We start from the raw sequence: 20,549 nt of genomic DNA, 5'->3' as shown, positions 1-20,549 counted from the left end.
GAATCGGCAACAGTTAATTCAACTACTCGAAGCCTCTCAGAGTGACGGATCGGCCTCCATAATGTAAACACGCCCAACGTGGGGCTCGAACCCACGACCCTGAGATTAAGAGTCTCATGCTCTACCGACTGAGCTAGCCGGGCTTACTGCTTTGCAGCTAGAGGCATTCTCCTCGGGACCATTGTGGCAGTTATTGTTTCAAAAGCTTGGCCTGTGTCCACGAGGCTGACATTTTGTCCAGATACGGTTCCACATGACTGTTTCAAATTCGCTGGGTGTATAGTCTACTGACAAAGAGTGAAATGCTCCAACTTCTGAGCTATCCAGGCTTGCCACGTTGCTTCAAGAGGCATTCTCGTCTGGGACCTTTGTGACGGAAAACCTCTGAATCCACAATAATGGTCAAAGTAAGAAATGTGCCAGTCGTATAATACAAACACACGTTAGGCGCTTCTGGGAGTTGAACCCAGGATCTCCTGGGTACAAGACAGGCGCTTTCAACCAGCTAAGCCACAGTACCTCTGAATCTGCAACAGTTGATTCAACTACTCGAAGCCTCTCAGGGTGACGGATCGGCCTCCATAATGTAAACACGCCCAACGTGGGGCTCGAACTCACGACCCTGAGATTAAGAGTCTCATGCTCTACCGACTGAGCTAGCCGGGCTTACTGCTTTGCAACTAGAGGCATTCTCGTCGGGACTTTTGTGGCAGTTATTGTTTCAAACGCTTGGCCTGTGTCCACGAGGCTGACATTTTGTCCAGATACAGTTTCAAATGACTGTTTCAAATTCGCTGGGTGTATAGTCTACTAACAAAGAGTGAAATGCTCCAACGCCTGAGCTATCCAGGCTTGCCGCGTTGCTTCCAGGGGCATTCCCGTCTGGGACCTTTCTGATGGAAAACCTCTGAATCCACAAAATGGTGAAAGTAAAAAACGTGCCAGCCGTATAAAACAAACACACGTTAGGCGCTGCTGGGAGTTGAACCCAGGATCTCCTGTTTACAAGACAGGCGCTTTCAACCAGCTAAGCCACAGCACCTCTGAATCGGCAATAGTTGATTCAACTACTCGAAGCCTCTCAGAGTGACGGATCGGCCTCCATAATGTAAACACGCCCAACGTGGGGCTCGAACCCACGACCCTGAGATTAAGAGTCTCATGCTCTACCGACTGAGCTAGCCGGGCTTACTGCTTTGCAGCTAGAGGCATTCTCGTCGGGACCTTTGTGGCAGTTATTGTTTCAAACGCTTGGCCTGTGTCCACGAGGCTGACATTTTGTCCAGATACAGTTTCAAATGACTGTTTCAAATTCGCTGGGTGTATAGTCTACTAACAAAGAGTGAAATGCTCCAACTTCTGAGCTATCCAGGCTTGCCGCGTTGCTTCCAGGGGCATTCCCGTCTGGGACCTTTCTGATGGAAAACCTCTGAATCCACAAAATGGTGAAAGTAAAAAACGTGCCAGCCGTATAAAACAAACACACGTTAGGCGCTGCTGGGAGTTGAACCCAGGATCTCCTGTTTACAAGACAGGCGCTTTCAAACAGCTAAGCCACAGCACCTCTGAGTCGGCAATAGTTGATTCAACTACTCGAAGCCTCTCAGAGTGACGGATCAGCCTCCATAATGTAAACACGCCCAACGTGGGGCTCGAACCCACGACCCTGAGATTAAGAGTCTCATGCTCTACCGACTGAGCTAGCCGGGCTTACTGCTTTGCAGCTAGAGGCATTCTCGTCGGGACCTTTGTGGCAGTTATTGTTTCAAACGCTTGGCCTGTGTCCACGAGGCTGACATTTTGTCCAGATACAGTTTCAAATGACTGTTTCAAATTCGCTGGGTGTATAGTCTACTAACAAAGAGTGAAATGCTCCAACTTCTGAGCTATCCAGGCTTGCCGCGTTGCTTCCAGGGGCATTCTCGTCTGGGACCTTTCTGATGGAAAACCTCTGAATCCACAAAATGGTGAAAGTAAAAAACGTGCCAGCCGTATAAAACAAACACACGTTAGGCGCTGCTGGGAGTTGAACCCAGGATCTCCTGTTTACAAGACAGGCGCTTTCAACCAGCTAAGCCACAGCACCTCTAAATTGGCAATAGTTGATTCAACTACTCGAAGCCTCTCAGAGTTACGGATCAGCCTCCATAATGTAAACACGCCCAACGTGGGGCTCAAACCCACGACCCTGAGCTTAAGAGTCTAATGCTCTACCGACTGAGCTAGCCGGGCTTTCTGCTTTGCAGCTAAAGGCATTCTCGTCGGGACAATGGTGGCAGTTATGGTTTCAAACGCTTGGCCTGTGTCCACGAGGCTGACATTTTGTCCAGATACAGTTTCAAATGACTGTTTCAAATTCGCTGGGTGTATAGTCTACTAACAAAGAGTGAAATGCTCCAACTTCTGAGCTATCCAGGCTTGCCGCGTTGCTTCCAGGGGCATTCTCGTCTGGGACCTTTCTGATGGAAAACCTCTGAATCCACAAAATGGTGAAAGTAAAAAACGTGCCAGCCGTATAAAACAAACACACGTTAGGCGCTGCTGGGAGTTGAACCCAGGATCTCCTGTTTACAAGACAGGCGCTTTCAACCAGCTAAGCCACAGCACCTCTGAATCGGCAATAGTTGATTCAACTACTCGAAGCCTCTCAGAGTGACGGATCGGCCTCCATAATGTAAACACGCCCAACGTGGGGCTCGAACCCACGACCCTGAGATTAAGAGTCTCATGCTCTACCGACTGAGCTAGCCGGGCTTACTGCTTTGCAGCTAGAGGCATTCTCCTCGGGACCATTGTGGCAGTTATTGTTTCAAACGCTTGGCCTGTGTCCACGAGGCTGACATTTTGTCCAGATACGGTTTCACATGACTGTTTCAAATTCGCTGGGTGTATAGTCTACTGACAAAGAGTGGCATGCTCTAACGCCTGAGCTATCCAGGCTTGCCGCGTTGCTTCAAGAGGCATTCTCGTCTGGGACCTTTGTGACGGAAAACCTCTGAATCCACAATAATGGTCAAAGTAAGAAATGTGCCAGTCGTATAATACAAACACACGTTAGGCGCTTCTGGGAGTTCAACCCAGGATCTCCTGTATACAAGACAGGCAATTTCAACCAGCTAAGCCACAGCACCTCTGAATCGGCAATAGTTGATTCAACTACTCGAAGCCTCTCAGAGTGACGGATCAGCCTCCATAATGTAAACACGCCCAACGTGGGGCCCGAACCCACGACCCTGAGATTAAGAGTCTCATGCTCTACCGACTGAGCTAGCCGGGCTTACTGCTTTGCAGCTAGAGGCATTCTCGTCGGGACCTTTGTGGCAGTTATTGTTTCAAACGCTTGGCCTGTGTCCACGAGGCTGACATTTTGTCCAGATACAGTTTCAAATGACTGTTTCAAATTCGCTGGGTGTATAGTCTACTAACAAAGAGTGAAATGCTCCAACTTCTGAGCTATCCAGGCTTGCCGCGTTGCTTTCAGGGGCATTCTCGTCTGGGACCTTTCTGATGGAAAACCTCTGAATCCACAAAATGGTGAAAGTAAAAAATGTGCCAGTCGTATAAAACAAACACACGTTAGGCGCTGCTCGGAGTTGAACCCAGGATCTCCTGTTTACAAGACAGGCGCTTTCAACCAGCTAAGCCACAGCACCTCTAAATTGGCAATAGTTGATTCAACTACTCAAAGCCTCTCAGAGTTACGGATCAGCCTCCATAATGTAAACACGCCCAACGTGGGGCTCAAACCCACGACCCTGAGCTTAAGAGTCTAATGCTCTACCGACTGAGCTAGCCGGGCTTTCTGCTTTGCAGCTAAAGGCATTCTCGTCGGGACAATGGTGGCAGTTATGGTTTCAAACGCTTGGCCTGTGTCCACGAGGCTGACATTTTGTCCAGATACAGTTTCAAATGACTGTTTCAAAATCGCTGGGTGTATAGTCTACTAACAAACAGTGACATAATCTAACGCCTGAGCTATCCAGGCTTGCCCCCGTTGCTTCCAGAGGCATTCTCGTCGGGGACGTTTGTGACGGAAAACCTCTGAATCCACAATATTGGTGAAAGTAAAAAGTGTGCCAGTTGTTTAAAACAAACACAGGTGAGGCGCTGCTGGGAGTTGAACCCAGGATCTCCTGTTTACGAGACAGGCGCTTTCAACCAGCTAAGCCACAGCACCTCTGAATCGGCAACAGTTAATTCAACTACGCGAAGCCTCTCAGAGTGACGGATCGGCCTCCATAATGTAAACACCCCCAACGTGGGGCTCGAACCCACGACCCTGAGATTAAGAGTCTCATGCTCTACCGACTGAGCTAGCCGGGCTTACTGCTTTGCAGCTAGAGGCATTCTCCTCGGGACCATTGTGGCAGTTATTGTTTCAAACGCTTGGCCTGTGTCCACGAGGCTGACATTTTGTCCAGATACAGTTTCAAATGACTGTTTCAAATTCGCTGGGTGTATAGTCTACTAACAAAGAGTGAAATGCTCCAACTTCTGAGCTATCCAGGCTTGCCGCGTTGCTTCCAGGGGCATTCCCGTCTGGGACCTTTCTGATGGAAAACCTCTGAATCCACAAAATGGTGAAAGTAAAAAACGTGCCAGCCGTATAAAACAAACACACGTTAGGCGCTGCTGGGAGTTGAACCCAGGATCTCCTGTTTACAAGACAGGCGCTTTCAAACAGCTAAGCCACAGAACCTCTGAGTCGGCAATAGTTGATTCAACTACTCGAAGCCTCTCAGAGTGACGGATCAGCCTCCATAATGTAAACACGCCCAACGTGGGGCCCGAACCCACGACCCTGAGATTAAGAGTCTCATGCTCTACCGACTGAGCTAGCCGGGCTTACTGCTTTGCAGCTAGAGGCATTCTCGTCGGGACCTTTGTGGCAGTTATTGTTTCAAACGCTTGGCCTGTGTCCACGAGGCTGACATTTTGTCCAGATACAGTTTCAAATGACTGTTTCAAATTCGCTGGGTGTATAGTCTACTAACAAAGAGTGAAATGCTCCAACTTCTGAGCTATCCAGGCTTGCCGCGTTGCTTTCAAGGGCATTCTCGTCTGGGACCTTTCTGATGGAAAACCTCTGAATCCACAAAATGGTGAAAGTAAAAAATGTGCCAGTCGTATAAAACAAACACACGTTAGGCGCTGCTCGGAGTTGAACCCAGGATCTCCTGTTTACAAGACAGGCGCTTTCAACCAGCTAAGCCACAGCACCTCTAAATTGGCAATAGTTGATTCAACTACTCAAAGCCTCTCAGAGTTACGGATCAGCCTCCATAATGTAAACACGCCCAACGTGGGGCTCAAACCCACGACCCTGAGCTTAAGAGTCTAATGCTCTACCGACTGAGCTAGCCGGGCTTTCTGCTTTGCAGCTAAAGGCATTCTCGTCGGGACAATGGTGGCAGTTATGGTTTCAAACGCTTGGCCTGTGTCCACGAGGCTGACATTTTGTCCAGATACAGTTTCAAATGACTGTTTCAAAATCGCTGGGTGTATAGTCTACTAACAAACAGTGACATAATCTAACGCCTGAGCTATCCAGGCTTGCCCCCGTTGCTTCCAGAGGCATTCTCGTCGGGGACGTTTGTGACGGAAAACCTCTGAATCCACAATATTGGTGAAAGTAAAAAGTGTGCCAGTTGTTTAAAACAAACACAGGTGAGGCGCTGCTGGGAGTTGAACCCAGGATCTCCTGTTTACGAGACAGGCGCTTTCAACCAGCTAAGCCACAGCACCTCTGAATCGGCAACAGTTAATTCAACTACTCGAAGCCTCTCAGAGTGACGGATCGGCCTCCATAATGTAAACACCCCCAACGTGGGGCTCGAACCCACGACCCTGAGATTAAGAGTCTCATGCTCTACCGACTGAGCTAGCCGGGCTTACTGCTTTGCAGCTAGAGGCATTCTCCTCGGGACCATTGTGGCAGTTATTGTTTCAAACGCTTGGCCTGTGTCCACGAGGCTGACATTTTGTCCAGATACAGTTTCAAATGACTGTTTCAAATTCGCTGGGTGTATAGTCTACTAACAAAGAGTGAAATGCTCCAACTTCTGAGCTATCCAGGCTTGCCGCGTTGCTTCCAGGGGCATTCCCGTCTGGGACCTTTCTGATGGAAAACCTCTGAATCCACAAAATGGTGAAAGTAAAAAACGTGCCAGCCGTATAAAACAAACACACGTTAGGCGCTGCTGGGAGTTGAACCCAGGATCTCCTGTTTACAAGACAGGCGCTTTCAACCAGCTAAGCCACAGCACCTCTAAATTGGCAATAGTTGATTCAACTACTCAAAGCCTCTCAGAGTTACGGATCAGCCTCCATAATGTAAACACGCCCAACGTGGGGCTCAAACCCACGACCCTGAGCTTAAGAGTCTAATGCTCTACCGACTGAGCTAGCCGGGCTTTCTGCTTTGCAGCTAAAGGCATTCTCGTCGGGACAATGGTGGCAGTTATGGTTTCAAACGCTTGGCCTGTGTCCACGAGGCTGACATTTTGTCCAGATACAGTTTCAAATGACTGTTTCAAAATCGCTGGGTGTATAGTCTACTAACAAACAGTGACATAATCTAACGCCTGAGCTATCCAGGCTTGCCCCCGTTGCTTCCAGAGGCATTCTCGTCGGGGACGTTTGTGACGGAAAACCTCTGAATCCACAATATTGGTGAAAGTAAAAAGTGTGCCAGTTGTTTAAAACAAACACAGGTGAGGCGCTGCTGGGAGTTGAACCCAGGATCTCCTGTTTACGAGACAGGCGCTTTCAACCAGCTAAGCCACAGCACCTCTGAATCGGCAACAGTTAATTCAACTACGCGAAGCCTCTCAGAGTGACGGATCGGCCTCCATAATGTAAACACCCCCAACGTGGGGCTCGAACCCACGACCCTGAGATTAAGAGTCTCATGCTCTACCGACTGAGCTAGCCGGGCTTACTGCTTTGCAGCTAGAGGCATTCTCCTCGGGACCATTGTGGCAGTTATTGTTTCAAACGCTTGGCCTGTGTCCACGAGGCTGACATTTCGTCCAGATACAGTTTCAAATGACTGTTTCAAATTCGCTGGGTGTATAGTCTACTAACAAAGAGTGAAATGCTCCAACTTCTGAGCTATCCAGGCTTGCCGCGTTGCTTCCAGGGGCATTCCCGTCTGGGACCTTTCTGATGGAAAACCTCTGAATCCACAAAATGGTGAAAGTAAAAAACGTGCCAGCCGTATAAAACAAACACACGTTAGGCGCTGCTGGGAGTTGAACCCAGGATCTCCTGTTTACAAGACAGGCGCTTTCAACCAGCTAAGCCACAGCACCTCTGAATCGGCAATAGTTGATTCAACTACTCGAAGCCTCTCAGGGTGACGGATCAGCCTCCATAATGTAAACACGCTCAATGTGGGGCTCGAACCCACGACCCTGAGATTAAGAGTCTCATGCTCTACCGACTGAGCTAGCCAGGCTTACTGCTTTGCAGCTAGAGGCATTCTCCTCGGGACCATGGTGGCAGTTATGGTTTCAAACGCTTGGCCTGTGTCCACGAGGCTGACAATTTGTCCAGATACAGTTTCAAATGACTGTTTCAAAATCGCTGGGTGTATAGTCTACTAACAAAGAGTGGCATGCTCTAACGCCTGAGCTATCCAGGCTTGCCGCGTTGCTTCAAGAGGCATTCTCGTCTGGGACCTTTGTGACGGAAAACCTCTGAATCCACAATAATGGTCAAAGTAAGAAATGTGCCAGTCGTATAATACAAACACACGTTAGGCGCTGCTGGGAGTTCAACCCAGGATCTCCTGTTTACAAGACAGGCGCTTTCAACCAGCTAAGCCACAGAACTTCTGAATCGGCAATAGTTGATTCAACTACTCGAAGCCTCTCAGAGTGACGGATCAGCCTCCATAATGTAAACACGCCCAACGTGGGGCTCGAACCCACGACCCTGAGATTAAGAGTCTCATGCTCTACCGACTGAGCTAGCCGGGCTTACTGCTTTGCAGCTAGAGGCATTCTCGTCGGGATCTTTGTGGCAGTTATTGTTTCAAACGCTTGGCCTGTGTCCACGAGGCTGACATTTTGTCCAGATACAGTTTCAAATGACTGTTTCAAATTCGCTGGGTGTATAGTCTACTAACAAAGAGTGAAATGCTCCAACTTCTGAGCTATCCAGGCTTGCCGCGTTGCTTCCAGGGGCATTCCCGTCTGGGACCTTTCTGATGGAAAACCTCTGAATCCACAAAATGGTGAAAGTAAAAAATGTGCCAGTCGTATAAAACAAACACACGTTAGGCGCTAGTGGGAGTTGAACCCAGGATCTCCTGTTTACAAGACAGGCGCTCTCAACCATCTAAGCCACAGCACCTCTGAATCTGCAATAGTTGATTCAACTACTCGAAGCCTCTCAGGGTGACGGATCGGCCTCCATAATGTAATCACGCCCAACGTGGGGCTCGAACCCACGACCCTGAGATTAAGAGTCTCATGCTCTACCGACTGAGCTAGCCGGGCTTACTGCTTTGCAGCTAGAGGCATTCTCGTCGGGACCTTTGTGGCAGTTATTGTTTCAAACGCTTGGCCTGTGTCCACGAGGCTGACATTTTGTCCAGATACAGTTTCAAATGACTGTTTCAAATTCGCTGGGTGTATAGTCTACTAACAAAGAGTGAAATGCTCCAACTTCTGAGCTATCCAGGCTTGCCGCGTTGCTTCCAGGGGCATTCCCGTCTGGGACCTTTCTGATGGAAAACCTCTGAATCCACAAAATGGTGAAAGTAAAAAATGTGCCAGTCGTATAAAACAAACACACGTTAGGCGCTGTTGGGAGTTGAACCCAGGATCTCCTGTTTACAAGACAGGCGCTTTCAACCAGCTAAGCCAAAGCACCTCTGAGTCAGCAATAGTTGATTCAACTACTCGAAGCCTATCAGAGTGACGGATCGGCCTCCATAATGTAAACACGCCCAACGTGGGGCTCGAACCCACGACCCTGAGATTAAGAGTCTCATGCTCTACCGACTGAGCTAGCCAGGCTTACTGCTTTGCAGCTAGAGGCATTCTCCTCGGGACCATGGTGGCAGTTATGGTTTCAAACGCTTGGCCTGTGTCCACGAGGCTGACATTTTGTCCAGATACAGTTTCAAATGACTGTTTCAAAATCGCTGGGTGTATAGTCTACTAACAAAGAGTGGCATGCTCTAACGCCTGAGCTATCCAGGCTTGCCCCCGTTGCCTCCAGAGGCATTCTCGTCGGGGACCTTTGTGACGGAAAACCTCTGAATCCACAAAATGGTGAAAGTAAAAAATGTGCCAGTCGTATAAAACAAACACACGTTAGGCGCTAGTGGGAGTTGAACCCAGGATCTCCTGTTTACAAGACAGGCGCTCTCAACCAGCTAAGCCACAGCACCTCTGAATCTGCAATAGTTGATTCAACTACTCGAAGCCTCTCAGGGTGACGGATCGGCCTCCATAATGTAATCACGCCCAACGTGGGGCTCGAACCCACGACCCTGAGATTAAGAGTCTCATGCACTACCGACTGAGCTAGCCAGGCTTACTGCTTTGCAGCTAGAGGCATTCTCGTCGGGACCTTTGTGGCAGTTATTGTTTCAAACGCTTGGCCTGTGTCCACGAGGCTGACATTTTGTCCAGATAGAGTTTCAAATGACTGTTTCAAATTCGCTGGGTGTATAGTCTACTAACAAAGAGTGAAATGCTCCAACTTCTGAGCTATCCAGGCTTGCCACGTTGCTTCCAGGGGCATTCCCATCTGGGACCTTTCTGATGGAAAACCTCTGAATCCACAATAATGGTCAAAGTAAGAAATGTGCCAGTCGTATAATACAAACACACGTTAGGCGCTGCTGGGAGTTGAACCCAGGATCTCCTGTTTACAAGACAGGCGCTTTCAACCAGCTAAGCCAGAGCACCTCTGAATCGGCAATAGTTGATTCAACTACTCGAAGCCTCTCAGAGTGACGGATCGGCCTCCATAATGTAAACACTCCCAACGTGGGGCTCGAACCCACGACCCTGAGATTAAGAGTCTCATGCTCTACCGACTGAGCTAGCCAGGCTTACTGCTTTGCAGCTAGAGGCATTCTCCTCGGGACCATGGTGGCAGTTATGGTTTCAAACGCTTGGCCTGTGTCCACGAGGCTGACATTTTGTCCAGATACAGTTTCAAATGACTGTTTCTAAATCGCTGGGTGTATAGTCTACTAACAAAGAGTGGCATGCTCTAACGCCTGAGCTATCCAGGCTTGCCCCCGTTGCTTCCAGAGGCATTCTCGTCGGGGACCTTTGTGACGGAAAACCTCTGAATCCACAAAATGGTGAAAGTAAAAAATGTGCCAGTCGTATAAAACAAACACACGTTAGGCGCTAGTGGGAGTTGAACCCAGGATCTCCTGTTTACAAGACAGGCGCTCTCAACCAGCTAAGCCACAGCACCTCTGAATCTGCAATAGTTGATTCAACTACTCGAAGCCTCTCAGGGTGACGGATCGGCCTCCATAATGTAATCACGCCCAACGTGGGGCTCGAACCCACGACCCTGAGATTAAGAGTCTCATGCTCTACCGACTGAGCTAACCGGGCTTACTGCTTTGCAGCTAGAGGCATTCTCGTCGGGACCTTTGTGGCAGTTATTGTTTCAAACGCTTGGCCTGTGTCCACGAGGCTGACATTTTGTCCAGATACAGTTTCAAATGACTGTTTCAAATTCGCTGGGTGTATAGTCTACTAACAAAGAGTGAAATGCTCCAACGCCTGAGCTATCCAGGCTTGCCGCGTTGCTTCCGGGGCATTCTCGTCTGGGACCTTTCTGATGGAAAACCTCTGAATCCACAAAATGGTGAAAGTAAAAACGTGCCAGCCGTATAAAACAAACACACGTTAGGCGCTGCTGGGAGTTGAACCCAGGATCTCCTGTTTACAAGACAGGCGCTTTCAACCAGCTAAGCCACAGCACCTCTGAATCGGAAATAGTTGATTCAACTACTCGAAGCCTCTCAGAGTGACGGATCGGCCTCCATAATGTAAACACGCCCAACGTGGGGCTCGAACCCACGACCCTGAGATTAAGAGTCTCATGCTCTACCGACTGAGCTAGCTGGGCTTACTGCTTTGCAGCTAGAGGCATTCTCCTTAGGACCTTTGTGGCAGTTATTGTTTCAAAAGCTTGGCCTTTGTCCACGAGGCTGACATTTTGTCGAGATACGGTTTCACATGACTGTTTCAAATTCGCTGGGTGTATAGTCTTCTGACAAAGAGTGGCATGCTCTAACGCCTGAGCTATCCTGGCTTGCCGCGTTGCTTCCAGAAGCATTCTCGTCTGGGACCTTTGTGACGGAAAACCTCTGAATCCACAATAATGGTCAAAGTAAGAAATGTGCCAGTCGTATAATACAAACACACGTTAGGCGCTGCTGGGAGTTGAACCCAGGATCTCCTGTTTACAAGACAGGCGCTTTCAACCAGCTAAGCCAGAGCACCTCTGAATCGGCAATAGTTGATTCAACTACTCGAAGCCTCTCAGAGTGACGGATCGGCCTCCATAATGTAAACACGCCCAACGTGGGGCTCGAACCCACGACCCTGAGATTAAGAGTCTCATGCTCTACCGACTGAGCTAGCCGGGCTTACTGCTTTGCAGCTAGAGGCATTCTCGTCGGGACCTTTGTGGCAGTTATTGTTTCAAACGCTTGGCCTGTGTCCACGAGGCTGACATTTTGTCCAGATACAGTTTCAAATGACTGTTTCAAATTCGCTGGGTGTATAGTCTACTAACAAAGAGTGAAATGCTCCAACTTCTGAGCTATCCAGGCTTGCCGCGTTGCTTCCAGGGGCATTCCCGTCTGGGACCTTTCTGATGGAAAACCTCTGAATCCACAAAATGGTGAAAGTAAAAAACGTGCCAGCCGTATAAAACAAACACACGTTAGGCGCTAGTGGGAGTTGAACCCAGGATCTCCTGTTTACAAGACAGGCGCTCTCAACCAGCTAAGCCACAGCACCTCTGAATCTGCAATAGTTGATTCAACTACTCGAAGCCTCTCAGGGTGACGGATCGGCCTCCATAGTGTAATCACGCCCAACGTGGGGCTCGAACCCACGACCCTGAGATTAAGAGTCTCATGCTCTACCGACTGAGCTAGCCGGGCTTACTGCTTTGCAGCTAGAGGCATTCTCGTCGGGACCTTTGTGGCAGTTATTGTTTCAAACGCTTGGCCTGTGTCCACGAGGCTGACATTTTGTCCAGATACAGTTTCAAATGACTGTTTCAAATTCGCTGGGTGTATAGTCTACTAACATAGAGTGAAAAGCTCCAACGCCTGAGCTATCCAGGCTTGCCGCGTTGCTTCCGGGGCATTCTCGTCTGGGACCTTTCTGATGGAAAACCTCTGAATCCACAAAATGGTGAAAGTAAAAAACGTGCCAGCCTTATAAAACAAACACACGTTAGGCGCTAGTGGGAGTTGAACCCAGGATCTCCTGTTTACAAGACAGGCGCTCTCAACCAGCTAAGCCACAGCACCTCTGAATCTGCAATAGTTGATTCAACTACTCGAAGCCTCTCAGGGTGACGGATCGGCCTCCATAATGTAATCACGCCCAACGTGGGGCTCGAACCCACGACCCTGAGATTAAGAGTCTCATGCTCTACCGACTGAGCTAGCCGGGCTTACTGCTTTGCAGCTAGAGGCATTCTCGTCGGGACCTTTGTGGCAGTTATTGTTTCAAACGCTTGGCCTGTGTCCACGAGGCTGACATTTTGTCCAGATACAGTTTCAAATGACTGTTTCAAATTCGCTGGGTGTATAGTCTACTAACAAAGAGTGAAATGCTCCAACTTCTGAGCTATCCAGGCTTGCCGCGTTGCTTCCAGGGGCATTCCCATCTGGGACCTTTCTGATGGAAAACCTCTGAATCCACAATAATGGTCAAAGTAAGAAATGTGCCAGTCGTATAATACAAACACACGTTAGGCGCTGCTGGGAGTTGAACCCAGGATCTCCTGTTTACAAGACAGGCGCTTTCAACCAGCTAAGCCAGAGCACCTCTGAATCGGCAATAGTTGATTCAACTACTCGAAGCCTCTCAGAGTGACGGATCGGCCTCCATAATGTAAACACTCCCAACGTGGGGCTCGAACCCACGACCCTGAGATTAAGAGTCTCATGCTCTACCGACTGAGCTAGCCAGGCTTACTGCTTTGCAGCTAGAGGCATTCTCCTCGGGACCTTTGTGGCAGTTATTGTTTCAAACGCTTGGCCTGTGTCCACGAGGCTGACATTTTGTCCAGATACAGTTTCAAATGACTGTTTCAAATTCGCTGGGTGTATAGTCTACTAACAAAGAGTGAAATGCTCCAACTTCTGAGCTATCCAGGCTTGCCGCGTTGCTTCCAGGGGCATTCCCGTCTGGGACCTTTCTGATGGAAAACCTCTGAATCCACAAAATGGTGAAAGTAAAAAACGTGCCAGCCGTATAAAACAAACACACGTTAGGCGCTGCTGGGAGTTGAACCCAGGATCTCCTGTTTACAAGACAGGCGCTTTCAACCAGCTAAGCCACAGCACCTCTGAAATGGCAATAGTTGATTCAACTACTCGAAGCCTCTCAGAGTGACGGATCGGCCTCCATAATGTAAACACGCCCAACGTGGGGCTCGAACCCACGACCCTGAGATTAAGAGTCTCATGCTCTACCGACTGAGCTAGCTGGGCTTACTGCTTTGCAGCTAGAGGCATTCTCGTTAGGACCTTTGTGGCAGTTATTGTTTCAAAAGCTTGGCCTTTGTCCACGAGGCTGACATTTTGTCCAGATACGGTTTCACATGACTGTTTCAAATTCGCTGGGTGTATAGTCTTCTGACAAAGAGTGGCATGCTCTAACGCCTGAGCTATCCAGGCTTGCCGCGTTGCTTCCAGAGGCATTCTCGTCTGGGACCTTTGTGACGGAAAACCTCTGAATCCACAATAATGGTCAAAGTAAGAAATGTGCCAGTCGTATAATACAAACACACGTTAGGCGCTGCTGGGAGTTGAACCCAGGATCTCCTGTTTACAAGACAGGCGCTTTCAACCAGCTAAGCCAGAGCACCTCTGAATCGGCAATAGTTGATTCAACTACTCGAAGCCTATCAGAGTGACGGATCGGCCCCCATAATGTAAACACGCCCAACGTGGGGCTCGAACCCACGACCCTGAGATTAAGAGTCTCATGCTCTACCGACTGAGCTAGCCAGGCTTACTGCTTTGCAGCTAGAGGCATTCTCCTCGGGACCATGGTGGCAGTTATGGTTTCAAACGCTTGGCCTGTGTCCACGAGGCTGACATTTTGTCCAGATACAGTTTCAAATGACTGTTTCTAAATCGCTGGGTGTATAGTCTACTAACAAAGAGTGGCATGCTCTAACGCCTGAGCTATCCAGGCTTGCCCCCGTTGCTTCCAGAGGCATTCTCGTCGGGGACCTTTGTGACGGAAAACCTCTGAATCCACAAAATGGTGAAAGTAAAAAATGTGCCAGTCGTATAAAACAAACACACGTTAGGCGCTAGTGGGAGTTGAACCCAGGATCTCCTGTTTACAAGACAGGCGCTCTCAACCAGCTAAGCCACAGCACCTCTGAATCTGCAATAGTTGATTCAACTACTCGAAGCCTCTCAGGGTGACGGATCGGCCTCCATAATGTAATCACGCCCAACGTGGGGCTCGAACCCACGACCCTGAGATTAAGAGTCTCATGCTCTACCGACTGAGCTAGCCGGGCTTACTGCTTTGCAGCTAGAGGCATTCTCGTCGGGACCTTTGTGGCAGTTATTGTTTCAAACGCTTGGCCTGTGTCCACGAGGCTGACATTTTGTCCAGATACAGTTTCAAATGACTGTTTCAAATTCGCTGGGTGTATAGTCTACTAACAAAGAGTGAAATGCTCCAACTTCTGAGCTATCCAGGCTTGCCGCGTTGCTTCCAGGGGCATTCCCATCTGGGACCTTTCTGATGGAAAACCTCTGAATCCACAATAATGGTCAAAGTAAGAAATGTGCCAGTCGTATAATACAAACACACGTTAGGCGCTGCTGGGAGTTGAACCCAGGATCTCCTGTTTACAAGACAGGCGCTTTCAACCAGCTAAGCCAGAGCACCTCTGAATCGGCAATAGTTGATTCAACTACTCGAAGCCTCTCAGAGTGACGGATCGGCCTCCATAATGTAAACACTCCCAACGTGGGGCTCGAACCCACGACCCTGAGATTAAGAGTCTCATGCTCTACCGACTGAGCTAGCCAGGCTTACTGCTTTGCAGCTAGAGGCATTCTCCTCGGGACCATGGTGGCAGTTATTGTTTCAAACGCTTGGCCTGTGTCCACGAGGCTGACATTTTGTCCAGATACAGTTTCAAATGACTGTTTCAAATTCGCTGGGTGTATAGTCTACTAACAAAGAGTGAAATGCTCCAACGCCTGAGCTATCCAGGCTTGCCGCGTTGCTTCCGGGGCATTCTCGTCTGGGACCTTTCTGATGGAAAACCTCTGAATCCACACAATGGTGAAAGTAAAAAACGTGCCAGCCGTATAAAACAAACACACGTTAGGCGCTGCTGGGAGTTGAACCCAGGATCTCCTGTTTACAAGACAGGCGCTTTCAACCAGCTAAGCCACAGCACCTCTGAATCGGAAATAGTTGATTCAACTACTCGAAGCCTCTCAGAGTGACGGATCGGCCTCCATAATGTAAACACGCCCAACGTGGGGCTCGAACCCACGACCCTGAGATTAAGAGTCTCATGCTCTACCGACTGAGCTAGCTGGGCTTACTGCTTTGCAGCTAGAGGCATTCTCCTTAGGACCTTTGTGGCAGTTATTGTTTCAAAAGCTTGGCCTTTGTCCACGAGGCTGACATTTTGTCGAGATACGGTTTCACATGACTGTTTCAAATTCGCTGGGTGTATAGTCTTCTGACAAAGAGTGGCATGCTCTAACGCCTGAGCTATCCAGGCTTGCCGCGTTGCTTCCAGAAGCATTCTCGTCTGGGACCTTTGTGACGGAAAACCTCTGAATCCACAATAATGGTCAAAGTAAGAAATGTGCCAGTCGTATAATACAAACACACGTTAGGCGCTGCTGGGAGTTGAACCCAGGATCTCCTGTTTACAAGACAGGCGCTTTCAACCAGCTAAGCCAGAGCACCTCTGAATCGGCAATAGTTGATTCAACTACTCGAAGCCTCTCAGAGTGACGGATCGGCCTCCATAATGTAAACACGCCCAACGTGGGGCTCGAACCCACGACCCTGAGATTAAGAGTCTCATGCTCTACCGACTGAGCTAGCCGGGCTTACTGCTTTGCAGCTAGAGGCATTCTCGTCGGGACCTTTGTGGCAGTTATTGTTTCAAACGCTTGGCCTGTGTCCACGAGGCTGACATTTTGTCCAGATACAGTTTCAAATGACTGTTTCAAATTCGCTGGGTGTATAGTCTACTAACAAAGAGTGAAATGCTCCAACTTCTGAGCTATCCAGGCTTGCCGCGTTGCTTCCAGGGGCATTCCCGTCTGGGACCTTTCTGATGGAAAACCTCTGAATCCACAAAATGGTGAAAGTAAAAAACGTGCCAGCCGTATAAAACAAACACACGTTAGGCGCTAGTGGGAGTTGAACCCAGGATCTCCTGTTTACAAGACAGGCGCTCTCAACCAGCTAAGCCACAGCACCTCTGAATCTGCAATAGTTGATTCAACTACTCGAAGCCTCTCAGGGTGACGGATCGGCCTCCATAGTGTAATCACGCCCAACGTGGGGCTCGAACCCACGACCCTGAGATTAAGAGTCTCATGCTCTACCGACTGAGCTAGCCGGGCTTACTGCTTTGCAGCTAGAGGCATTCTCGTCGGGACCTTTGTGGCAGTTATTGTTTCAAACGCTTGGCCTGTGTCCACGAGGCTGACATTTTGTCCAGATACAGTTTCAAATGACTGTTTCAAATTCGCTGGGTGTATAGTCTACTAACATAGAGTGAAAAGCTCCAACGCCTGAGCTATCCAGGCTTGCCGCGTTGCTTCCGGGGCATTCTCGTCTGGGACCTTTCTGATGGAAAACCTCTGAATCCACAAAATGGTGAAAGTAAAAAACGTGCCAGCCTTATAAAACAAACACACGTTAGGCGCTAGTGGGAGTTGAACCCAGGATCTCCTGTTTACAAGACAGGCGCTCTCAACCAGCTAAGCCACAGCACCTCTGAATCTGCAATAGTTGATTCAACTACTCGAAGCCTCTCAGGGTGACGGATCGGCCTCCATAATGTAATCACGCCCAACGTGGGGCTCGAACCCACGACCCTGAGATTAAGAGTCTCATGCTCTACCGACTGAGCTAGCCGGGCTTACTGCTTTGCAGCTAGAGGCATTCTCGTCGGGACCTTTGTGGCAGTTATTGTTTCAAACGCTTGGCCTGTGTCCACGAGGCTGACATTTTGTCCAGATACAGTTTCAAATGACTGTTTCAAATTCGCTGGGTGTATAGTCTACTAACAAAGAGTGAAATGCTCCAACGCCTGAGCTATCCAGGCTTGCCGCGTTGCTTCCAGGGGCATTCCCGTCTGGGACCTTTCTGATGGAAAACCTCTGAATCCACAAAATGGTGAAAGTAAAAAACGTGCCAGCCGTATAAAACAAACACACGTTAGGCGCTGCTGGGAGTTGAACCCAGGATCTCCTGTTTACAAGACAGGCGCTTTCAACCAGCTAAGCCACAGCACCTCTGAATCGGCAATAGTTAATTCAACTACTCGAAGCCTTTCAGAGTGACGGATCGGCCTCCATAATGTAAACACGCCCAACGTGGGGCTCGAACCCACGACCCTGAGATTAAGAGTCTCATGCTCTACCGACTGAGCTAGCTGGGCTTACTGCTTTGCAGCTAGAGGCATTCTCGTTAGGACCTTTGTGGCAGTTATTGTTTCAAAAGCTTGGCCTTTGTCCACGAGGCTGACATTTTGTCCAGATACGGTTTCACATGACTGTTTCAAATTCGCTGGGTGTATAGTCTTCTGACAAAGAGTGGCATGCTCTAACGCCTGAGTTATCCAGGCTTGCCGCGTTGCTTCCAGGGGCATTCCCGTCTGGGACCTTTCTGATGGAAAACCTCTGAATCCACAAAATGGTGAAAGTAAAAAACGTGCCAGCCGTATAAAACAAACACACGTTAGGCGCTAGTGGGAGTTGAACCCAGGATCTCCTGTTTACAAGACAGGCGCTCTCAACCAGCTAAGCCACAGCACCTCTGAATCTGCAATAGTTGATTCAACTACTCGAAGCCTCTCAGGGTGACGGATCGGCCTCCATAGTGTAATCACGCCCAACGTGGGGCTCGAACCCACGACCCTGAGATTAAGAGTCTCATGCTCTACCGACTGAGCTAGCCAGGCTTACTGCTTTGCAGCTAGAGGCATTCTCGTCGGGACCTTTGTGGCAGTTATTGTTTCAAACGCTTGGCCTGTGTCCACGAGGCTGACATTTTGTCCAGATACAGTTTCAAATGACTGTTTCAAATTCGCTGGGTGTATAGTCTACTAACAAAGAGTGAAATGCTCCAACTTCTGAGCTATCCAGGCTTGCCGCGTTGCTTCCAGGGGCATTCCCGTCTGGGACCTTTCTGATGGAAAACCTCTGAATCCACAAAATGGTGAAAGTAAAAAACGTGCCAGCCGTATAAAACAAACACACGTTAGGCGCTGCTGGGAGTTGAACCCAGGATCTCCTGTTTACAAGACAGGCGCTTTCAACCAGCTAAGCCACAGCACCTCTGAATCGGCAATAGTTGATTCAACTACTCGAAGCCTCTCAGGGTGACGGATCAGCCTCCATAATGTAAACACGCTCAACGTGGGGCTCGAACCCACGACTCTGAGATTAAGAGTCTCATGCTCTACCGACTGAGCTAGCCAGGCTTACTGCTTTGCAGCTAGAGGCATTCTCCTCGGGACCATGGTGGCAGTTATGGTTTCAAACGCTTGGCCTGTGTCCACGAGGCTGACAATTTGTCCAGATACAGTTTCAAATGACTGTTTCAAAATCGCTGGGTGTATAGTCTACTAACAAAGAGTGGCATGCTCTAACGCCTGAGCTATCCAGGCTTGCCCCCGTTGCTTCCAGAGGCATTCTCGTCTGGGAATGTTGTGACAGTTATCGTTTCAAATGCTTGGCTTGTGCCCGGAAGGCTAATATTTTGTCCAGATACAGCATCAGAAGAATGGACGGCTATATATTAGAATAGGTGTAGGCTAATATACATTAAGAACAGTTAAGCTTTAGAAGCTATGTAGAAAAAATATTGCGTGAATTAATTGTATGAATCAAACGTTTGGCTAACATTGAGCTATGATATTGATGGAAGGCCTTTTGTTTATCTCCCAGGTGACGCGCATCATCTACATCAATCAGAGGATCTATGTTTCCAGCTGGAGCAAGAGAGTCATAAGGTACCTGTGAGTATAGCACTGTGGTGTTTCTCTACATCTGTATCTCCTCTCTTCTCCACTCCTCTCCATTCCTTTTCTATCCACACCTCACCTCTTCACTCCACTCCTCTCTACTTCTATCTTCTCCTCACCACACATTTTCTCTCTTCTCTTCTCTCTCCACACATATCCTCTCCTCTTCTTTCCTCTTCACTCCTTTCTATTACTCTCCTCTGTTCTTCTCTCCACTCCTCTCCATACCTCTCCTCCTCTCACCCCCCTCTCCAGTGATGTGAAGGAGGACATGGAGATGGATTACTGTGTGTGGAACCAGTACCACTCTGAGGACATCTACTCCATGCACGCCCACGGCAACAAGATTCTGGTGACCGCCTCCTACAGCGGTGACATCATCTTCAGGAAAATTGACTTCGGTCGTGCAGGTTCAACATCCTCTCCTGCCCAAACAGGTACCACTTCTCATACCCACATGCATCATTCAAGAGAGCTGACTATATATGGTGTGAAGGGGAGTGATAGTGATCCTCTTGAAGGAGTTTTCCACTTTACTTTACGTTTGCTCTTTATCCTACTTTATTTACCTTTCTCTAATCCCCCGCCCCTTCCTCCCCTGGCCCTATCCCTTCCTAGCCTGACGTTGTCATACTCATAATTCTAGTCAGAATATGAGTCTGAGAACTCTCCGTTGGGCTTTGACTACAGGGCGTGTTTCAAACGAGCCTGGAAAACAAATGCCTCTTCGCTCAATTGGATAGATCTACAACCAATCAGAGCAACAGAGTATGTGACGTATGTTAAGCACCGCATAGTTGTTGTCAACAGAACTAAACTACAAGCAGACTTGAAGTATGCTTGAAGAATGAATACAAACGATTTTTGCCGGTGTTGTAAAATTAATTTAAGGGTAGGGAGAGTACTTGCTCACACGGTCAACCTTTTTGAGCGAAACAATAAAGGGCAATGCATATACGAACAAGTTCTCCGTTTAGGATTACAACTCCACAAAAGAAAAGGAGAAACCACAATGGCCACTAAGTTTTCATTGTGTCCCATCTTCTTCGCGACCATCA

The 20,549-nt window shown here is 48.8% G+C and overlaps 43 non-coding genes across 43 annotated transcripts; all 43 read right to left on the bottom strand.

Moving 5' to 3' along the window:
• Positions 1–70: 70 nt before the first annotated feature.
• Positions 71–143, bottom strand: trnak-cuu. Its single transcript has one exon. It is a non-coding gene; the product is annotated as a tRNA-Lys (tRNA).
• A 450-nt stretch (positions 144–593) lies between these two features.
• On the bottom strand, positions 594–666 carry trnak-cuu. The gene has a single exon. It is a non-coding gene; the product is annotated as a tRNA-Lys (tRNA).
• Positions 667–967: 301 nt separating this feature from the next.
• trnat-ugu lies at positions 968–1,042 on the bottom strand. The gene has a single exon. It is a non-coding gene; the product is annotated as a tRNA-Thr (tRNA).
• Positions 1,043–1,115: 73 nt separating this feature from the next.
• On the bottom strand, positions 1,116–1,188 carry trnak-cuu. Its single transcript has one exon. It is a non-coding gene; the product is annotated as a tRNA-Lys (tRNA).
• Positions 1,189–1,637: 449 nt separating this feature from the next.
• On the bottom strand, positions 1,638–1,710 carry trnak-cuu. Its single transcript has one exon. It is a non-coding gene; the product is annotated as a tRNA-Lys (tRNA).
• A 301-nt stretch (positions 1,711–2,011) lies between these two features.
• trnat-ugu lies at positions 2,012–2,086 on the bottom strand. Its single transcript has one exon. It is a non-coding gene; the product is annotated as a tRNA-Thr (tRNA).
• A 447-nt stretch (positions 2,087–2,533) lies between these two features.
• trnat-ugu lies at positions 2,534–2,608 on the bottom strand. Its single transcript has one exon. It is a non-coding gene; the product is annotated as a tRNA-Thr (tRNA).
• A 73-nt stretch (positions 2,609–2,681) lies between these two features.
• trnak-cuu lies at positions 2,682–2,754 on the bottom strand. The gene has a single exon. It is a non-coding gene; the product is annotated as a tRNA-Lys (tRNA).
• A 450-nt stretch (positions 2,755–3,204) lies between these two features.
• On the bottom strand, positions 3,205–3,277 carry trnak-cuu. Its single transcript has one exon. It is a non-coding gene; the product is annotated as a tRNA-Lys (tRNA).
• An 825-nt stretch (positions 3,278–4,102) lies between these two features.
• Positions 4,103–4,177, bottom strand: trnat-cgu. The gene has a single exon. It is a non-coding gene; the product is annotated as a tRNA-Thr (tRNA).
• A 595-nt stretch (positions 4,178–4,772) lies between these two features.
• On the bottom strand, positions 4,773–4,845 carry trnak-cuu. Its single transcript has one exon. It is a non-coding gene; the product is annotated as a tRNA-Lys (tRNA).
• An 825-nt stretch (positions 4,846–5,670) lies between these two features.
• On the bottom strand, positions 5,671–5,745 carry trnat-cgu. The gene has a single exon. It is a non-coding gene; the product is annotated as a tRNA-Thr (tRNA).
• A 447-nt stretch (positions 5,746–6,192) lies between these two features.
• Positions 6,193–6,267, bottom strand: trnat-ugu. Its single transcript has one exon. It is a non-coding gene; the product is annotated as a tRNA-Thr (tRNA).
• Positions 6,268–6,716: 449 nt separating this feature from the next.
• On the bottom strand, positions 6,717–6,791 carry trnat-cgu. Its single transcript has one exon. It is a non-coding gene; the product is annotated as a tRNA-Thr (tRNA).
• Positions 6,792–7,238: 447 nt separating this feature from the next.
• On the bottom strand, positions 7,239–7,313 carry trnat-ugu. Its single transcript has one exon. It is a non-coding gene; the product is annotated as a tRNA-Thr (tRNA).
• A 596-nt stretch (positions 7,314–7,909) lies between these two features.
• Positions 7,910–7,982, bottom strand: trnak-cuu. The gene has a single exon. It is a non-coding gene; the product is annotated as a tRNA-Lys (tRNA).
• A 449-nt stretch (positions 7,983–8,431) lies between these two features.
• On the bottom strand, positions 8,432–8,504 carry trnak-cuu. The gene has a single exon. It is a non-coding gene; the product is annotated as a tRNA-Lys (tRNA).
• A 449-nt stretch (positions 8,505–8,953) lies between these two features.
• On the bottom strand, positions 8,954–9,026 carry trnak-cuu. Its single transcript has one exon. It is a non-coding gene; the product is annotated as a tRNA-Lys (tRNA).
• A 302-nt stretch (positions 9,027–9,328) lies between these two features.
• trnat-ugu lies at positions 9,329–9,403 on the bottom strand. The gene has a single exon. It is a non-coding gene; the product is annotated as a tRNA-Thr (tRNA).
• A 971-nt stretch (positions 9,404–10,374) lies between these two features.
• Positions 10,375–10,449, bottom strand: trnat-ugu. Its single transcript has one exon. It is a non-coding gene; the product is annotated as a tRNA-Thr (tRNA).
• Positions 10,450–10,522: 73 nt separating this feature from the next.
• trnak-cuu lies at positions 10,523–10,595 on the bottom strand. Its single transcript has one exon. It is a non-coding gene; the product is annotated as a tRNA-Lys (tRNA).
• Positions 10,596–10,894: 299 nt separating this feature from the next.
• trnat-ugu lies at positions 10,895–10,969 on the bottom strand. Its single transcript has one exon. It is a non-coding gene; the product is annotated as a tRNA-Thr (tRNA).
• Positions 10,970–11,042: 73 nt separating this feature from the next.
• On the bottom strand, positions 11,043–11,115 carry trnak-cuu. Its single transcript has one exon. It is a non-coding gene; the product is annotated as a tRNA-Lys (tRNA).
• A 450-nt stretch (positions 11,116–11,565) lies between these two features.
• On the bottom strand, positions 11,566–11,638 carry trnak-cuu. The gene has a single exon. It is a non-coding gene; the product is annotated as a tRNA-Lys (tRNA).
• Positions 11,639–11,939: 301 nt separating this feature from the next.
• On the bottom strand, positions 11,940–12,014 carry trnat-ugu. The gene has a single exon. It is a non-coding gene; the product is annotated as a tRNA-Thr (tRNA).
• Positions 12,015–12,087: 73 nt separating this feature from the next.
• Positions 12,088–12,160, bottom strand: trnak-cuu. The gene has a single exon. It is a non-coding gene; the product is annotated as a tRNA-Lys (tRNA).
• Positions 12,161–12,460: 300 nt separating this feature from the next.
• On the bottom strand, positions 12,461–12,535 carry trnat-ugu. Its single transcript has one exon. It is a non-coding gene; the product is annotated as a tRNA-Thr (tRNA).
• Positions 12,536–12,608: 73 nt separating this feature from the next.
• Positions 12,609–12,681, bottom strand: trnak-cuu. The gene has a single exon. It is a non-coding gene; the product is annotated as a tRNA-Lys (tRNA).
• An 824-nt stretch (positions 12,682–13,505) lies between these two features.
• trnat-ugu lies at positions 13,506–13,580 on the bottom strand. The gene has a single exon. It is a non-coding gene; the product is annotated as a tRNA-Thr (tRNA).
• Positions 13,581–13,653: 73 nt separating this feature from the next.
• Positions 13,654–13,726, bottom strand: trnak-cuu. Its single transcript has one exon. It is a non-coding gene; the product is annotated as a tRNA-Lys (tRNA).
• A 450-nt stretch (positions 13,727–14,176) lies between these two features.
• On the bottom strand, positions 14,177–14,249 carry trnak-cuu. Its single transcript has one exon. It is a non-coding gene; the product is annotated as a tRNA-Lys (tRNA).
• A 302-nt stretch (positions 14,250–14,551) lies between these two features.
• On the bottom strand, positions 14,552–14,626 carry trnat-ugu. The gene has a single exon. It is a non-coding gene; the product is annotated as a tRNA-Thr (tRNA).
• Positions 14,627–14,699: 73 nt separating this feature from the next.
• trnak-cuu lies at positions 14,700–14,772 on the bottom strand. The gene has a single exon. It is a non-coding gene; the product is annotated as a tRNA-Lys (tRNA).
• An 823-nt stretch (positions 14,773–15,595) lies between these two features.
• On the bottom strand, positions 15,596–15,670 carry trnat-ugu. The gene has a single exon. It is a non-coding gene; the product is annotated as a tRNA-Thr (tRNA).
• Positions 15,671–15,743: 73 nt separating this feature from the next.
• On the bottom strand, positions 15,744–15,816 carry trnak-cuu. The gene has a single exon. It is a non-coding gene; the product is annotated as a tRNA-Lys (tRNA).
• Positions 15,817–16,266: 450 nt separating this feature from the next.
• On the bottom strand, positions 16,267–16,339 carry trnak-cuu. Its single transcript has one exon. It is a non-coding gene; the product is annotated as a tRNA-Lys (tRNA).
• Positions 16,340–16,640: 301 nt separating this feature from the next.
• trnat-ugu lies at positions 16,641–16,715 on the bottom strand. The gene has a single exon. It is a non-coding gene; the product is annotated as a tRNA-Thr (tRNA).
• A 73-nt stretch (positions 16,716–16,788) lies between these two features.
• On the bottom strand, positions 16,789–16,861 carry trnak-cuu. The gene has a single exon. It is a non-coding gene; the product is annotated as a tRNA-Lys (tRNA).
• Positions 16,862–17,309: 448 nt separating this feature from the next.
• On the bottom strand, positions 17,310–17,382 carry trnak-cuu. The gene has a single exon. It is a non-coding gene; the product is annotated as a tRNA-Lys (tRNA).
• Positions 17,383–17,683: 301 nt separating this feature from the next.
• trnat-ugu lies at positions 17,684–17,758 on the bottom strand. Its single transcript has one exon. It is a non-coding gene; the product is annotated as a tRNA-Thr (tRNA).
• A 73-nt stretch (positions 17,759–17,831) lies between these two features.
• trnak-cuu lies at positions 17,832–17,904 on the bottom strand. Its single transcript has one exon. It is a non-coding gene; the product is annotated as a tRNA-Lys (tRNA).
• Positions 17,905–18,353: 449 nt separating this feature from the next.
• On the bottom strand, positions 18,354–18,426 carry trnak-cuu. The gene has a single exon. It is a non-coding gene; the product is annotated as a tRNA-Lys (tRNA).
• Positions 18,427–18,727: 301 nt separating this feature from the next.
• Positions 18,728–18,802, bottom strand: trnat-ugu. The gene has a single exon. It is a non-coding gene; the product is annotated as a tRNA-Thr (tRNA).
• Between the last annotated feature and the right edge of the window lie 1,747 nt (positions 18,803–20,549).

Source organism: Hypomesus transpacificus, chromosome 18, assembly GCF_021917145.1.
Source record: "Hypomesus transpacificus isolate Combined female chromosome 18, fHypTra1, whole genome shotgun sequence".
Lineage (NCBI taxonomy): Eukaryota > Metazoa > Chordata > Actinopteri > Osmeriformes > Osmeridae > Hypomesus > Hypomesus transpacificus.
This window is presented reverse-complemented; position numbering and strand designations above follow the sequence as displayed.